Source organism: Pelodiscus sinensis, chromosome 1 (assembly GCF_052426305.1).
Source record: "Pelodiscus sinensis isolate ZL-2025 chromosome 1, ASM5242630v1, whole genome shotgun sequence".
NCBI classification, from domain to species: Eukaryota; Metazoa; Chordata; order Testudines; family Trionychidae; genus Pelodiscus; species Pelodiscus sinensis.
The window spans coordinates 203,592,333-203,611,291 of record NC_143052.1 but is presented as its reverse complement, the minus strand read 5'-3'; positions in this window follow the sequence as shown (position 1 = coordinate 203,611,291).

Sequence of the window (18,959 nt, the reverse complement as noted above, 5' to 3'; positions counted from 1 at the left end):
TTACTCTGACTCCTGTCACCCGCATTGCATGAGGAGTAAGGGAAATCAGAGGAAGAGTGCTCTATTTCGAAATAACTGCTGTGTAGACGCTCCCAATTTCGAAATAAGCTATTTCAAAATAAGCTACACAATTGACATGGCTCAATTTGTATAGCTTATTTCGAGTTAAGCCCTACTGTGTAGTTGCACTCAAAGGTGGCCTCTATGCTTCACAATTCAGGACTGGATGTGGAGTGACCTGATCCCTCAGTATAATTTACAACAGCTCTTCTGCTGCAAGTGTATGAGGTTGAATAGCTGTCTGCATGAGGCTGTTCAAACCAATCTACCAATACTTGCAACTGCCCCCCCCCCCCACGCAATAATCTTTTTTTATTAAGACTTTTCTCTATAGGTACAGAGATTCAATCTGTCTTTAAAGCAGACCCAGAATTTATTGATTATTGGGATCAATAGTAGATTTCAAACAACTTCCACACCTAAAACCACCAGGCTGTGTCAATACTGCATCCCTTTTGCGGAAAAGGGATGCAGATTAGACACATCGCAATTGCAAATGAAGCGGGAATTTAAATCTCCCCCGCTTCATTTGCATAAACATGGCTGCCGCTTTTTTCCGGCTCGGGGCTTTGCCGGAAAACAGCACCAGTCTAGACGGGGATCTTTCGGAAAATAAAGCCTTCTCCGAAAGATGCCTTATTCCTCTTAAAATCAGGAATAAGGGATCTTTCGGAAAAGGCTTTATTTTCTGAAAGATCCCCGTCTAGACTGGCGCTTTTTGCCGGCAAAGCCCCGAGACGGAAAAAAGTGGCAGCCATGTTCATGCAAATGAAGCGGGGGAGATTTAAATTCCCGCTTCATTTGCAATTGCGATGTGTCTAATCTGCATCCCTTTTCTGCAAAAGGGATGCAGTCTAGACACAGCCCCAATGTTTCTTTTACTCTGCTGCCTATGAATTGGCTACATGGATACACTTCCCTCACATCTTTCCCTCATACAATGTATTTGTCAAGGATTCTTACCATGTTCTCTCTTTACCTTCCTGGGAGGACCTTTTCTGGAACAACTAATGCCCACCTTGCAGCAAGAATTAGGTTTCTTTCTAAGGCACAGTACTATGTTCTGCCTAAGGCGACACCTAAATGCTGGTGGTTTTCATATTAACCCCCTTGTCCCAACTCTGAAAATGTCACATAATCACAAACCTCTTATTTTTATTCCACCCCTAAATTATGAGTACTTTCTCCTAAAAAACAAAAGGCTTGATACATTTTTTTTCTACTAGTTTGATAAATTTTTTTCTACTAGTTTGCACATTTTCCTTTCACTCATAACTCTCTAGGCTGCTTCTAACCACTTGTTTCTCAAGTATATTGTTCCTATGTCAAGTTCATCAGGGAAAAGCCTCACCTCGCATGACCCAGTCATTTTACATGAATCAGACCAAATGGCAGTAGGTTTAATTTATTTCTTAATTACGACTCTTTGTACTTTGTTAGAAGAAACTATAAACTTAAAAAGTGTGATAATGTTTTTTAAAACAAATCTTTGAAAGGTGAAAATAAAGAGAAGGAAAAGGGAATCTAGCAATGGAAGACCAGTGTGCATGATTAAAGCTATGCTTTCTGATATGTACCATATAAACAAACTGGTACACAAAGGAGGGAGAAAGTCCTTCATCTAATAATCTGTTCCCTCTAATCTAATTCTCTATTTCATGCTCCTTTACTGTATCAAAATACAATCCTTGACCTTTTTTCTAAAACTGAATGTCCTTGTTAGCTTTATGCATCATGCACATCTGATCTCAATTACATCATGCTTGAATATTAAAAAAAAGTCCATCCCATCTAAGGACTGCATCCAAAGATTAATTTGATTTTGTATTCATTTTTGCTGTGTTTTACTTGTTAACTGCCTGAGTGTTGCCAAGTGGAGCTGGTAAGTCCTCTGAGTAACCAACAACCCTATAATAGTACCAGCATTTAAAAGAATGCTGACATTTCATCCACAGAAATTGTAGCAGTATTCAGAAAAAAAATACACCCACATTTAATATGATACATATGCTTAAACATATATTATGTGGGCACTTCTTACTCCTCTGGTGTTAGTGTTAATAGTATCCCCTTTACTAGCATGATTACTTATGCCTCCTACCCAATGCTACCATGACTTAACACACAGTGCTCACCCCTGTGATTCCAGCAATTATTAGGGTCTCCATCAGACTTTTTGCTACTCTGAGGCTATGTCTACACTGCAGGCATTTTGCACAAGAACAACCGTTCTTGCTCAAAAACTTGTGGAGCATCTATATTGCACACATGTTCTTGTTCAAGTAAATTTACAGTAAAGCGTCGGAACAGAGGGCTTCTTGCACAAGAGTTATTCCTCTCCACACGAGGAATAAGCCCTCTTGCACAAGAAGGCAGTATGGATGGGCAACAAGGGTTACTTGTGCAAGAAACCCCTATGGCTAAAATGGCCATCAGAGCTTTTTTGTGCAAGAGAGTGTCCACACTGCCATGGACACTCTTGCGCAAAGGCATGTCTCTTGAGCAAAAGCACAAGGCAGTATGGACACGATCTTGCGCAAGAGCAAAAATATTTGGTGACTTGTGTAGACGTGGGCTAGCTATTTCGGGATACCTCCAAAGTTCTTGCGCAAGAAGCCTGCAGTGTAGACATAGCCATAGGGTACGTCTACACTTGACGGCTATTTTGGGATACCGGAGGTATCCTGAAATAGCTAGCCCACATCTACACAAGTCACCAAATATTTTTCGAAATAATGGATGTGTTATTGTGCCATCCTGGTAAATCTCATTGCACGAGGCATAAGGGATGACTCAAAATAACACGTTATTTTGAAATTTGGCACTGTGTAGATGTGACAAATTTCAAATTTCAAAATGAATTTGAGATAAGATACACAATCTGAATACTGCAAATTGCTATCTTATTTTGAGTTTAGGGTGCTGTGTAGATGCACCCTGAAATAGCTCCTATGGGCACAGTGCCACAAACTATTCTGAATGCCCCCTTCCCAATTGGTGCCAGAGGGCATCTTTTCTAAGGCATTTGACCCCTCTCCTTATTGTCCAACCACAGAGCTGAGTAACCACATGAATTCTAGAACCTGAAGTGCTGCTGATCTAGGGTCCCCTCCGCATCTGTATTGTTAGCAGCAAGCAGCCACCACCAATGCCTCCACCTACATTGCTGAGTGCATACTACATAGTGCATATCTTCCATTCTCCTTGTATGCCTTCAACTCTGAGGAATATTTCATTAATATTTCCTTTAGCTGCAAAAGAAGCCAACAGTGCTTGTTTGGGCATGCCACCAGGGAACCTTATGATTGTGCTTAGGAATAATGCTGATTTATATGCTCCCGCAGCACTCCAAGGTGTTAGGAATGCAGTATTGCAGCTTCCTATGGAGACATTGCAAGGTACTAGCTTGTCTTTTTTTCTCTTACATTTTTTTTCTTTTTTTCCTCTTGGATTTTTCATTTAAATTCTCATGGGCAGTTGGTATTGGCAGCCCGTACTTCCTCCTCGCCAGAGAAAAGTAAGGTGGTGAATTTGGTTTTAATGATTAAAACTAGCTGTTAGATGCCTGACTAGCAGAAACTAAAAGAAAGTGGAACCAATAGCCAATAAAGCAGGTCTTTATGGGCATATGCAAAACACTCCAAAGCAGAGCCTTCATTAGACATAAAACTTAATCAAACTGGGCCTCTTAGTGTAAGACCTTATGCGAGTTCAGGTAATAATTTATTTCACTTGTTCTGGGAGTGTTTAAGTAGAAATATATCATATTTGAGATACGTGGAATCCTGAATGAGCTAATTTTTCTGTGAGGACAGAAAGGAAAGAACTATTACCCATCATTAATAAGCTACAGCTACAGTGTGACCCAATCATGCCATAATATGTCTACAATTTATATTCTGTTACAAAAGGGGTCAGATCAATGCAAAATCCTCACATATTTTCTTCCCAGAAAGTGTCTTAAAATATACTTTGGCTATTCTGCAAGGAGGGAAGGGTTCACTACTCATGAACACTATTTTCAGATGTTATAGCTGTCTATGTTTATATATGGGGCTCCCAACCCTGGCATCTGATGACCCATTGAGGCCTGGACTGAGGTAAAGAAGTGGCATGGCAAACTTTTACTATATCACTTAGTGTTAATATAGTGCTTTATGTGCCAAAAGAGATGAATAACAATCAATCAATTGTCACAGCACCAGATAGAGAAACCAATTGTACAGACGGAGGAACCGGAGCAACTCATTTAATAGTAACTAGTCAAATATAGTGCCTCTGTTGAACATTGGATACTAAATCTTAAGAGCTAGGAAAGTAACATTTTAAAGCAGTTTCTTCAACTTTTTAAGACCGAGGAACAACAATATATTTTTTTTATGAGGAACACCAAGGATTTTTTGTTGAGGGGAAAAAAAATGGTTGGGGGAAAATTTATTGAGCAAAAAAAAAAAAGTCGCCTGCCCCTTTAAGGGTGACCATTTTGAACTCTGTTGTTCTCTGCAGTACACCTCCGACTGCCTCAGAACTGCCACAGAACACAATTTAAGGAATACTGTTCTAAAGGAATAGATGTTATTCTCAGTTGCCTGCTAATGATAGAGGAAGAGTTTGGGTATGTCTAGACTACAGGCCTCTTTTGGTGTCAGAACCCTGAATCTAGGGAGACAGAAAAAGATGCTCTGAAAATTCTGTTGCATACAGAAGCCTGCAGGAATTGCAAGAAGAGTGCTTTTTCCTTTCTGAAAGGCAAAGAACCCTCGAATGAATCTATCCTGAGGGAGGGGCGTAAGGTATTGAAAACATGTCAGTTCTTTAGGAAGTATTTGAAAACCCTGGCATGTGACTAGGTCATAAATCAGTAGAAAAACTGGAATGCAGAAGTTCCTAGCTCTTAATCCCATGCTGCTTCTCAGATTTCATGCCTTTTGTTCTTATTTATAGATTATTTTTCACTTTTGATAGATAAGTATTATTCAAAACAGATTTCAGATATAAGATTAATTTGGCACAACACGTGATAATAATTTATTTCAATTTTAGTGACAAAAAGTAAATTTAATTTGAAGTTAGAGAGATCTGGAACTCTTCTCCAATTTGGTCTACAGACATACCACCTTGGTTTGTGAATTCAAACTAAAAAGTCAAGGGCTAGATTATTACATGGAAAACTGATTTTTTTGGAAGAGGCATTAATGAATATATGAAAATTACACTTCCTAAAGAACTGACACATTTTCAACACCTTAAGTCCCTCTCTCAGAATAGACTCATTCAAGGGTTCTTTGCCCTTCAGAAAGGAAAAAGCACTCTTCTTGCAGCTCCTTCAGGCTTCTGTATGCAACCAAATTTTCACAGCGTCTTTTTCTGTCTAATGCCTCAGGAGGAAGCAGGGAGCTCTGTGCTTTTAGAGGTGCCATGATTCAAATGGATAATTAAGCTGACCATTGGTAGTTATTAAAGATCCCTTGACATTTTCCCCAATGTTAACTTTAGTGCCTCATCAACAGTTCCCATTGGTACAACTCATTTGGTTTGAATTCTTCTAGATGCTTCATATGGGTAGGCCTCTGTGTCCTTCCTGGACCAGTTGCAGGATAAGGGCCTTTTCCACTTGGAAAAGTCCTTCTTTGTTTCTCATGCTTAAATATATTTGTAAAGATGCATCCAACTCAGCTGCATACAAAGCATCTCTGGTGTAACTCCATTAGGATCAAAGGCATATGCCAGATCCTTAGCTGGTGTAAATGAGCTCTGACATAATTGGAGCTGCATTTATATGCATCAGCTGAGGAATTGGTCCAACATTTAAACTCACTGCCAGTAGAAACTATGAAAAATGCCCTAAGGAAAAATTATGCATAAATTTATCATACCATCGAGTGTCAAATGAAACCAGTCAGTAAGAGAATCTTCCCCTCTCCTGCTACCCTTTGTCATGATGTTTGCTCAACTGGGGATTTGAAATAAATTATACAGTCATCACTCTCTTTCTACCCCTCATGCCATCATCCCATTTATTCGTCCTCCTGAAGATTGATCTACTCTTTAAAGTTAACTTGGATTAGGGTGTGAGTTATAAAACTCCATAGCAATTCCGTAATAACTCAAGGTATAGACAAGCCCTCCCTCTGTAATAGTTAGCAGTGCGATTGTGCCATAACATTTCTTACACTGGATTACATTTTTTGAAATGAACACGTCTTGGAGGGCAAAATCAGTTTATTAAATAAAACAACCACACAAACAAAATATTGGGTAGAAACAACATTTACTAGAAGTTGACAAAGTTTTTTATCCTTTATTGAAAACATTTAAAGATAATTCTGTTATCCCCTGTAAATTACATACGTGTGCAAAAATGGAAAAGGCAAGAAAAGTTAATGATCAAGTTACCCTCCTTGAGTATGGCTGCTCTCCTCAAACCTCTATTTTCTGCTGTCTTTGTATAGTCTTCTCTGTATTTTCCCCACTCTCTTATCATTTATCCTGTTCCACAGCTATGCAAAGATTCAGTTTACCAAGCTACGACCTCTGTCTATATCTATTTCCATTCAACTGTAATCCTTTTATTAGAACATTTTCATGAGTAAATCACAATCACTAACCCAAATTAATACATATTTTACTTACCTTGCTAATAGTTACTTTTTTTCTGTCTGATCCCTAATACATCTATTCTCTGGTCTTGCTACCACTGGCTTCCATCCATATGTTCTTATCTTACAAAGCTTGATCTTACTAGTCTGTTTTTGTGGTGTTCGATTTTTACTTGTTAGCTTGTTTTGTTGGGGAGAGAGATGGACTTGATTTATTGCAAAACTAACAGCTCCCTCTTGACTCTTTGCTTTACATTATCTGCGCAAGCTACGAATTTTACAGATAAGTGACTCAAACTAGTTTTCTGATTTACAATCTCAGCAAAATTTGAAGCCATGTATTAGCAGAAATACATGCAAAAAATAAAAAACCCTTTTATATTATAATATTCAGTTATCTGCTATTATTTAGTCTATATTTGATGAACAATTTATTGCACAGTGCTCTACGAAAAAAATTAACTGAAAATGCACGAAGGAACTTTTGCAATGATTGTCTTTTGATTTAGGTCACTTTTATCACATTGCCTACTTCAGTCCTTGATCAGGATTTTATAATCATTCAGTCACTGAAATAGAGAGATAGATAACCAGCACGCTTAGGTGTGTGCTTTTGAAAATCCTATTACATATCCATATGTATCTTTAGGCACCTAATTACCTTTTGAATATGTCCCCCAGTGATAGGGGTGGTAAAAGTACTTCAGTAGATGATGCTTGTCTATACTACAAAGTTAGGTTGACCCACTAAGTCCCTCAAAGGTGTGAAAAATTTACATCTGTGAGAGATACAGTTAAGACGACCTAAGCTGCAGTCTAGACAGCACTAGGTCCATGGAAGAATTCCTCCAACAACTTAGTCCCTCTCTTTCAGGCCAGGTCTACACTACACCTGGAAGTTCAGATTAAGGTATATACAACTCCAAATATGTGGAATATGTAGGATACATAGCTAGAGTCAGCTTACTCTAGCATGGAAAACTGGATTTGCCCTCTGAGTTTAATTTACGGGTTTAAATTGAACCCACTAAATCAAACGTCAGAACATCGATCCCTGGCGCAGTGAGTGTAGATGTGCCCTCAGAGAGTTAGATTTATTACAAAGATGGAAGAACTCCTTGCTGTCACTGCAGCAAGCATCTACACTACAGGCAGTCCCCGGGTTACATACAAGATAGGGACTGTAGGTTTGTTCTTAAGTTGAATCTGTATGTAAGTCGGAACTGGCATCAGCTGCTGCTGAAACTGATCAGTTTCAACCGCGGCTGAATCTGGACGCCAGTTCTGACTTACATACAGATTCAACTTAAGAACCCCAGGCGTCCCCAAGTCAGGTGCTCTGAAACTGATCAGCGGCTGATTCCAGGAAGCCTGGGGCAGAGCAACTCTGCCTTGGGCTTCCTGCAGTCAGCCGCTGGTCAGTTTCAGCAGCGGCTGACTTGGGGACACCTAGGGCAGAGCAGCTGGGGTGCTGCTGGGTTGCTCCAGTAGCGCGGCTCCTCGGCGCTACTGGAGCAACCCAGCAGCACCCCAGCTGCTCTGCCCCAGGCGTCCTGATTCAGCCGCTGCTGAAACTGACCAGCAGCGGCTGAATCAGGACGCCTGGGGCAGAGCAGCTTGGGTGCTGCTGGGTTGGTCCGGAGCGGCGCTGTGGGACCAACCCGGCAGCCCCCAGTTGCTCTACCCCAGGGGTAGGCAAGAAAAGCCTGGTCTGCTGGGGGGGGCACTAGCTGCACCCCCCTCCCCCAGCAGACCAGGGAGACGGGGGTGGCGGGACGCCCAAGTCCTCCACAGCTTTGCTCCGTCTCCCTGGTCTGCTGACCTGGGAGATGCGGAGCAAAGCCACAGAGCACGCGGGCAGCGGGACAGTCCAGGCGTGCCGCGCTGTCCCACTGCTGGTGTGCTCCAAGGCTTTGCTCCACATCTCCCTGGTCTGCTGACTAGGGAGATGGGGAGCAAAGCCGTGGAGCACTCCTGCAGCGGGACAGCCCAAGCGCACCTGGGCTGTCCCGCTGCGGGCATGCTCCAAGGCTTTGCTCCCCGTCTCCCTGCAGACCAGGGAGACGGGGAGCAGCTTTTCTCGCCCCGGAGGATGGGGGCAGCGGACCGCGGCGCATCTGGGCGTCCCGCCGCTCCCGTCCTCTGGGCAAGAAAAGCCCCGTTCGTAACTGCGGATCAGACGTAAGTCGGATCCACGTAACTTGGGGACTGCCTGTACTTAATAAGATTTTGACATCAGAAGTCAGCCATCTTCCTCCTCTCTCCCAATTTGCTCTTCTTTCTCATCCTGTTGCTTTGCAAGCTATACACTTGTTGATTGAGGAAGTCAGAAAATGATTTCACAGATACAGATATTATGGAATTATGTGCTTGAATAATGCTACACATTCTGGAAAAAAAATCCCAAAGTGCATTAAGTGTGAGTCTGTGTTGTGATGTACAGTAGGGATCTCCACTTTTTTAACATGGAAATTGAGTTCTATTACTTTATTTTCAGATGGGAGGCTATGGAAGTTATTCTTGTGTGCACCAAAATAACTATTTTGCACTAGGACAAAGTTCAGATTAGCAAGATGATACTTCAAAGAATTGGGCCTGAAACAGCTACATCACAAATCCACAAGAAGCCATTCTCAATTTAATCCTCAGAGCAACACAAGAGTTGACTCAAGAAGTCACTATAATTGAGCCACCAAATCAAAGTGACCACAATGTACTTAAAATCAACAACCTCCAAAGTTGTGGGTGCAACTAACCTTAAAAAGGGGAAGGGCGTTCCTGCATGATTCTTGATTTTATATCATCACAGTTCTTGGACTACTGATGGATATGTAACTAGGGGAATGGTCCCGCTATTGTGGGGAACTTTCCTGGCTTCTATACCACCCCGGTGAAATGGACCAGCGAAAGGATCTGAGTCCCCGCTCCCACTTCCTTTACCCCATGGCCTCCCTGATCCTGAGGGCTCCCCCTCCACTCTCCTGAGTAGCAGAGTCCTCGAAACCCCAACAAGGCTGGGCCCAGGTTTCTTGGGGATTAATCCCCGACCTTGCAGTCACTAGGGGCAGGAGTTAGGGTGTCCCCACTCCGAGGTGCTCTCTTTACACTGCAGGCTTTCTTGGCCCAGTGATCATTTCATAAGGTTCTAAGCAAATACAATTTATTAAACATCAACTGATTCAAGAGAAAAGAATAAGAAAAAATGAGAATGGTTAAATGAGAACACACAGCCCTGCTCTGTAGCAGAGGGACATCAAAACAGCAGTCTGCAGAGTGTAAGGACAGTTCACAGTCTCTTCCTTAGAGGCCCTGGATGTGCTGCAGGGGAGCTGCAGGCTGGACACGCTTGCTCTGGCAGTGACCACACAGCCTCAAGCTCTAAGTGGCCAGACCCCTCTACCAGTCTGGCCTCCTGGGCCCCTTGGCTGGTGATATCTCCCTGCCCAGAGCCTCTCCCCACACTTTGCTGGTCCCAGCTGCTTACCACACCCAGCTGTAGGCTGTGCTGCTTTGCCAGTCTCCAGCTCCTTGCATTGCTTCTCTGTCCCCTTTGGCTCTCTGAGCACTGCCAGTCTGCTTCTGAACACAGGGTCTGTGCTCCTTGAGCTGTGTGTGCCTGACTCTGTTGCTGCAGGACTGTCCCTTAGCACAGCTTGCACTCCTTGGGCTGTGTGTGCCTGGCTCTGTTGCTGCAGGACTGCCTCTCCACACAGATTGCTCCTCTTAGCTGTCTCTCAGCTCTCTCCTTGCTCAGAGAGACCCAAAACAATCCCAGCTCACAGGAAGGACGGGGCCTGGCCTCTTGCTTTCCTCACTGGCCTGTCCAACCTGTCAATCAGGCTGAGCTGGAGTGTTGGCTGCTTTCCATTGTCTCTGGGGTCTGTCAGTCTCAGGGCCCTGATTTCTCATGGACCCTTCCCCTTTTGATACTGGGAGCTGGCGAACCAAAAACTCCAACAGAGTTTTAGTAAGGGGCTAACAGTCCCCTTACAGATGCCCTCTACCAGATGTTTGTGGGCCACCAACACAGATGTGGACCAAAAATTTGTTAATATGCCCCATATGCCTAACTAGAGGCATTTTTATCCAAATTGTGTTAGATATCATGAGAGAAGGTGCTCTCAGAATCCTTTCTCCTACGCCATTTTGTCAGTTCTCAGATTTTCTAATCCCCACTCCTCAAAGTGGTAAATGTTAGTGGAACCATCTAAGCCATGGTCTATTCTAGAAAATTATTTTGAAATAATTCCCCTATTTCAAAATAACAAGTGGAATGTCTACACTACCAAGCCTGTAATTTCAAAATAAGGGGTTGGTTATTTCAAAATAATAATTCTTGCTTTCCACAAGGAATAACACTTTTTTCAAAATAATTATTTCAAAATAGCCATAGTGTGGACGCTCCACTGCTGCTTTTTCAAAATAACTACTCCCTAGAGTCATTCAAAGTAATTACTCCCCAGTGCTTCCTGGGACTCTAAATCGAGGTAGCGTGTCCACATTAAGGAAGCCTGTCTTGGACCAATTTTGAGGCTTCCCTGTAGTGTGGACATGCTATTTTGGAATAGTTATTTCAGGAGTTATTATTTTGAAATAAGTTATTTCAAAATAATTCCTGATGTAGATATGCCCTAAGTGGCCTTCCAATCCTCTCTTACCCAGCCAGTATACTAGAATCTTTGTCTCCTTGTAAACACAGTCAGAGCTGGGATATCACCTTCCTCTGATCAGTTCCCTTGAAGGCTTCCAGGAGACTATGTTGAAAGTTCTAGAGCAGGGATCAGCAACCTATGGCTTGTGAGCCTGATATGGTTCATGAGGGAGCAAGATATGGCTCTTCTTGAACCCCAGCTCAGCATCCCTTTGCTGTCCCTGCAGCAGGGAGCCAACACTGGCGCTACAGCTTTATGACTCCCTCTTGCAATCTTGGAACACCAATGCTGGCTTCCTGCGGGGGAAGGTGAGGGAAGTGGGGGGAAGAAAGCTCGAAGCCTCTGTGTCAGATCTAGCATGCAGGGAATATGCTGAGCTAAACATGGCTCTGTACAACAGTGTTTTCCTCCCTCTCCCTCCTCCCCCATATGTAGGAAACAAGTAGCCAAAAATGGCTCTCTGCACACTGCTATTTTTGTTCCCCTCCTTCCTAAAGGCTTCCTGCTAGGGAATGGGAGCAGAGGTGGGCTGTATTACATGGTGCCTGCCATGTGGTGCAAAAACAAGTAAGTGCCTCCCCATTCTCTCATGTCTAGACCCCCACCCCCTCACTCAGGCCTGGGCTGGGCAGCCTGACCCCTGGCCGCTCCTAGCCCCATCCAGACACCCCCTGTCCTCTGTCCCCGGCCAAAATCCCTCCTGCCCAGATGCCCCTTGACCTCAGCCCCTAGCCAAAATCCCCACTGACCAAAATCCCCCTGCCCTCTGCCCCCTGGGAAAAATCCCCTCTGCCCTTGGCCAAAATCCCACCTGCCCTCTGTCCCCTGCCCAGAATGCCCACTGCCCAAAATATCCCCTGGCCAAAATTCCCCCTGCCCTTTGCCCCCCGCCCAGACACACCCTGCCCTCTGCCCCTGGTTAGACACCCCCTTCCCTCTTTCCTTTGGCCAGACAACCCCTGCCCAATAGCCAAAATCCCCCCTGTCCCAGGTCCCTGGCCAGGCATCCCATTCAGGCACAGACTGAATTCATGCATGAAGCTGGATTTGACCAGTTATGATGTAAACGTCAAAGAAATGTGTGAAAAGATGCAGCAGCAGAAGTCCCATTAAATAAAGTGTGTTAGTACTGTGTTTAATTTATGCTATTATTAATCATTATGTCAATTATCAATAATATTACGTTGTATATTTTCAGTCATGCAAATGGGCATTTTTATACGGCTCTTTGATGACCGCTTGTTCTGAATTTTGATGTTGTTTGGCTCTTTGGTTTGAAAAGGTTGCTGACCCCTGTTCTAGAGCATTATCTCCCAGAGCTGCCAAGCAACTGCTGGGAACCTGCCACTTTTCAGTCCTTGTTCCACCCTTGAAATAATTGACAGGGCTAGAGATATGGGAACAACCTTTTCCCGCAACATCTCTCTAACCCCTCCATCACTAGGCGGGGTGTTTATGCTCCATACACATAAACATTGGCACATGTGAATAGGCACATTTTCATAAAAGAAGAGAGAGAAATAATGAAGGCAGATATATGCTGATGATATAGAACTGTCAGTTATAGATTTTAGAAATGTTTACTGGAATAAAAAACCCTAATTCACTGGATAAATAGTGACTGGCACACAATGTATATAAACAATAGCAAAAGTTATAAAAGAAGTATTAATGAGACAAATCTCAACAACAAAGTCCCTAAGAGTGCTAGGGATTACTCTCTCTTTAAATTGTTCAAAAAGATGGTTGTATATATGGTTTCCAGTACAAACATACTCAGGCAATTATCATGCGGTATGAAATCTAAAGCTTTCATTCCCCAGTGTAACAATCACAGTCAGTAACAGTTACTCACATTAGAAGCCCCACTGATACCACTGGCTTAAGAACCAGCTCTGTGATGTAAATCAAGTCTGCAGAAGCAGGCCATAGATAAGTACAAAAAATATTAAACATGCAAAATCATTTAAAATGGACATTTTGAAGGATTTAAAGGTCACTTTCCTTAAGGGAAACTAATTGGCAAAAATAAATTTTAAAAAACGTTCTTTCAAGTGAATCAACCTTACAGAAAATATACAAGGGTTCACTGGGGAAAACTAAACTCACCAATGGAAGGGCATGATTTTTGATCCTTTCATAGTTCCAAGGACATTTACAATGTTAGAGAGACCACTGGTGTCTTTGCTATAAAGTTTATGAGTAAGATAAATATACTTAGACAATATTTTAATAAGTGTGAAGCCACAGGAGAGTGTCTCTGTTCATATTCAGTCTGTTCAGCATTTACTCTCTGCCCTAGGGCTTAATGTAAATTTATAGCAGACACTTCTACCCCAGTACAACATTAAGGGTTTTAGCTTTTATTGTATGGAAAGTATATTTTAAAAAATGGAAATTTAATTTGTTTCTTAGAAAAGGAACCAATATGGTTAAAAATGGACTTTGGAGCAAAGCCATAGTGTCATAGTTGCAGAGGGTTGTTCTGTGATGGAGCATTGTATGTTCTGAGGTCATAGTGATAACAAGAATTTCTGATTCAGGTTCTTCTGTCTACCAAAAAGATCTTAAGCAACCTAAGTTACAGAAATCAAATAATGAAACAAAAATAAATATTTAAACCTATTAAGACATGTGAGTTATCCTCATCATTTATTATTGGGAACAGTGGGAAAACCTCTAAGGGTATGTCTACACTACCACCCTAGTTCGATTTGAATTTCCCGGGCTACATTTGCATCTCGCCGGACGCCGCCATTTTTAAATGTCCGCTAGTGTGGACTCCGTGCCATGTGGCTACACGCGGCACGGACTAGGTAGCTCGGACTAGGCTTCCTATTCTGAACTACCGTTACTCCTCGTTACTCCGAACTACCGTTACTCCTGGTTCTCAGCTTTCCCGCTTGCTTGCCTACCTCGCTGAGGGACAGCAAAGCGTTTTCCTCTCAGTCTGCTTTGGTCACTCTCATTTGGGACACCACAGCACTCGGCACCATGGAGCCAGAACCGCTCCTGAGCACTCTGGTGCTCATGTTGAACGTCTTGCTGCAAGCCTGGCAGCAATTACTGGAGGCTGCCTGACACCTTCTGCTGCAAGCCAGCTCCCTGACCCACTCCCTGCCTCCCTAGGGGCCCTGGAGGAGCACTGCCCGGATGCCAGCTTGCCCCACTGCATCTGGCATCTGGACAACAACAGTGACTGGTGGGACCACATTGCCTGTAGTGCTGGGGACACCAACAGTGGAACCAGAACTTCAGGATGAAGAAGGACACCTTCCTCAAGCTCTGCGACTGGCTTGCCCTGCTCTGTGGCAACAGGAAACACACATGAGGCCCGCCATTCCCCTCCACAAGCAGGTGGCCATCGCCCTCTGGAAGCTTTCCACGCCGGACAGCTATCGATCCGTGGGGAACCAGTTCAGCATGGGGAGATCCACCATCAGAGTGGTGCTCATGCAGGTACAGCAGTCATTGGCCACTGGGCCAGGAGGAGGGGCTGCAAGGAGAACATGGGCTGCCCCAGGGAAAACGGGGGGCAGGTGGTGCAAGTGCCCTCCCCGGGAGGGTTCGGTCTGTCCCAGCCATGCTACAGACTATCCACGGTGGCCAGGATTGCAGGGGGGGTTGCTCCTGTGAGGCACGGGACAGTGGTGGGGAACGAACACTCCCAGCCACCCGGGCACCCAGTGACCCTCGTTTTGTGTGTCTCTCTGCAGGTGGTCAAGGCCATCAACAGGGTTCTGCTCTGCAGAGTTGTCTGCCTCACTGACCTGGATGTGGTCATCCAGGGGTTCGGAGCCCTGGGCTTCCCCTACTGCGGGGGGACAATCAACAGGACACACAACCCCATTCATGTCCCGGACCACCAGGCCTCCCTCTACATCAACAGGAAGGGGTATTTCTCCGTGATCCTGCAGGCCATGTCTGACCACCGGGGCCAGTTCATGGACATCATGGGCTGGTCTGGCAAGGCATACGATGTCAGAGGCTGCACACCAGAACTTTCTTCCCCGACCACCACATCAGGGTCGGGGATGTGGACATGCCAGTGTGCCTGCTGGGGGATGGGGCCTACCCCCTACAGCCCTGGCTGATGAAGCCCTACACAGGACACCAGAACTCCTCCCAGCAGGTCTTCAATGCCAGGCTCAGCAGGGCCCGCATTGTGGTGGAGGGGGCCTTTGGCTGACTGAAAGCCCAATTTAGATGCCTCCTCACCCACCTTGACCTCTCCCAGCACAATATTACGCACATGGTGACAGCTTGCTGTGTGTGCCACAATGTATGTGAGAAGAAGGGAGAAGCTTTCTTGCCAGCCTGGGTGGCAGAGGCTGCCTACCTGGCTGGCCAGTATTCAGAGCCCCACATGGCTGCCAGGCAGGAGGCCCAGCGGGGGACTGTCCGCATCCGGGAAGCCCTGCGGGAGAGCTTCCAGATGGATGAGGACTGAAGTCCCCCTGACGTGCCCCACTTGGGCCTTGTGCCTTACATTCCACCTCCACCTCCTTCTCCTTTCCACTCCCTAACCCCCTTTCCTGATGTACAATAAAAACACCTGTGTTGCCACAAAAAACTCTCTTAATTTAACATAACTGGGGTGGGGGAAGGGAAGGAAAGAGGGAGGGACTGGAGAGGGGGAAACCTGGGAGGAGGGAGCTGGAAGGAAGATACATGGAGAGGAAGGGGGAGGAGAAGCTCAGGGTTGGGGGTCTCGCTGGCCCTCCTGTCTTGCAGCACTGCAGGTACAGGGGCCTCAGCATTTCCGGGGGGGAGTAGGTATGGAGCGTGGTGAAGGAGAGGCGGAAGGTGGGGTGGAAGAAGTGGGAGGGGGAGCAGGAGTGGGAAGAGGAGCTATAGATGGGGAGGCCGCAGGGGCTGGAGCAGCAGGAGGCAGCAATCAGTCCACCAGGGCCTGCAGGTGCTCGCAGAGGGCAAGGCCCTGCTCCTACAAGATCTCCCGCCGCAGCTGCAAGTCTTCTTGCACCCATGGCTCCTGTCTGTGGACCTGCTTTCCCTGTAGCTGCAGCTGCTGCCTCTGGTACTGCTCCTGGTTGCGGGTGCGCCTGCTGGCCCAGGTGCAGGTGGATGTTCCAGGTGGAGTGGTGAGCCCTGCACTCGCAGGTGCTGTGGCTATGGTGAAATAAGAGAAGTGGTCAGTTCTCCCTGGGGACACAGTGGGTGAAACCCAGCCCCCTCCTGCAAGGCGAGGACGGCAGGTCTCCGTACCATCATGTCCTGCTATCCCCAGAGTGTGAGCTGGCCCAGGAGACTGCACCTCAGCCCCTGTGCTGCCTATAGTGTGGTGTGGGGGGATGCGAGGGGAGATGTGCCCTGCTTTGTGTAGAGGGGGCATCTGGAGGGAGGGCAGTGTGCAGTGTCTCTCCCCAGGGTCAGGAGCCTGTCATGTGCCTTCATGCGTAGACGCGTGTGGGGAAGATGCCAGGGACCCTGCATGGCTCCAAGCTGAGGCCACATGTTCTGGCTGGCACAGCAGATGCACAGATTGCCGCCTTCTCCATGGTCGGCAAGGCCCATGCGCACGATCCCTGGGCTCCTCCCTCCTGCCCTGCCCTGCATAAGGGGACCATGATGGCACTCACATGTGGAAGCCTCCCCGGCCTCGAATGAGGCTGCTGACGGGCTCTCCGGTTTGGCTCGGGGGTCCTGGGTGCAGGGCACGTTCCCTGCAGGCTCCTGGCTGCCATCCTCCTCCTCTTCCTCCTCTTCCCCTGTATCAAGGGCAGGGCCCTCTGCCCCGGGGTCAATGATGACCAGGGGGGCACGGACCATCTGACCCCCCCCAGGATGTGGTCCAGGGCCTCAAACTGTGGGCAGGCCTCCAGGTCAGTCTGTGGTTCGGAGGCCCTCGTATAGGCCTGCTGCAGCTCTTTGATCTTGTTCCGCACCTGCTCCTGGCTGCGCATGCAGTCTCTGGTGGCCAGGCTGGCAGCCATGCGGCTGTAGACGGCCACATTCCTGTGCCTAGTGGGGAGATTGTAGGCTTTGGAGGCCTCCCCCCAAACTTCTAGGGGGTCCACGATCTCCGCACTAGACCTGGTAGGCGCCCGCCTTTTGCAGCCCCTGGCAGGCTCCTGGGAGCCGCTAGCTTGGTCCTGGGGAGCGGTGAAGAGCTGGGTGGCAGTGGGTTACTGGCTCATGCTGTGCCAGGTGCATGCTTTGCTGGCTGTGTGCTGGCAGGCTTGCAACTGGCACAGGCACTGTGGCCGGAGTCTGCCCCTAAGGGCTCCAGAGCTGGGAGGGAGCAGACGAGTTTTTCTGGTTGTGCCCAGAGTGGCCACCAGGGCTGGAGGCCCCCTAATTCAAAATAAGTGTCTTCACAGCACTTAGTTTGAATTAGCTATTTCAAATATGGTGTTATTCCTCGCAGAATAGGGTTTACCAAATTCGAAAGAAGTGCTCCACTATTTCAAATTTATTTCAAAATAGCAGTTTGGCTGTGTAGACGCTATTAAAGTTAATTTGAAATAATGGCTGTTATTTCGAATTAACTTTGTAGTGTAGACATACCCTTAGGCTATGTCTAGACTGCAGGCTTCTTTCGAAAGATCGCGTCTAGACTGCAGGCGGATCTTTCGAAAGAAAAATCCGCTTTTTCGAAAGAGAGCACCCAGCGAGTCTGGATGCTCTCTTTCGAAGACGGCCTCTTTACATTGAAGAACGCCTTCCTTCGAAAGAGGAACTTTCGAAGGAAGGCGTTCTTCCTCGTGAAACGAGGTTTACCGCCATCGAAAGAAAAGCCGCGTTCTTTCGAAATAATTTCAAAAGAACGCGGCTTGAGTCTGGACGCAGGGGAAGTTTTTTCGGGAAAAGGCTACTTTTCCCAAAAAAAACCCTGAGTCTGGACTAGTCTAAGTGACTAGTCTAAGTGACTAGTTTCCTATGCTGCCATTCCCCCAGTCAGGGGGAGGGAGAGAAGCAGCGCATGCAGCCACTTCCTGCCCTTGTGAGACAGATCAAGACCACTAGGTTTCCTACACACACCGCAGCAAGCTGGTGCTGGTGCTCCAACTTCATGGAGGAGGTGTGTGGGGCTGGAGTGTCAGCACAGGTTCCCCACTATGGGAGGCGGGGAGGAGCCCTGAGCCCACAGCCCACCTGCAAGATGGTCACGGACCACACTTTGAGAACTACTTCTCTAGCTTGAAGTCATAAAGGTGAGGTTCAATTTGCTCTCATCTCTGGTCTACACTAGGGGATGAGTTCGAATTGAGATACGCAACTTCAGCTACATTAACTGCGTAGCTTAAGTTTAAGTATCTTAACTCAAATTTTGATGCTGTCTACACAGCGGGTAGCTGAAATGAGCATATTCTCCCTTCGACTTCCCTTACTACAGGACTACTGGCATTGACAGGAGTTCCCTCTCAGTTTGAATTAGTGTGTCTTCACTAGACTCGCTAATTTCAACCACGGAAGATTGATTGCGGCTGCTTCAATTTTATCTTTAGTGTAGACATGGCATGAGGTGGAAACAAAGGAAATGAGGCAGTGAAGTTTGACTCCTGTATAGACAGTGGTGGTAGTGACAACCCTGACATGAAATCTCTTCTCCAGTCCCCAGTGGATCTGGCTTCCCAAGGCAGTTTTGCAACTTGACCCCAAGGGAACTCTATCCCATAAACGGGAA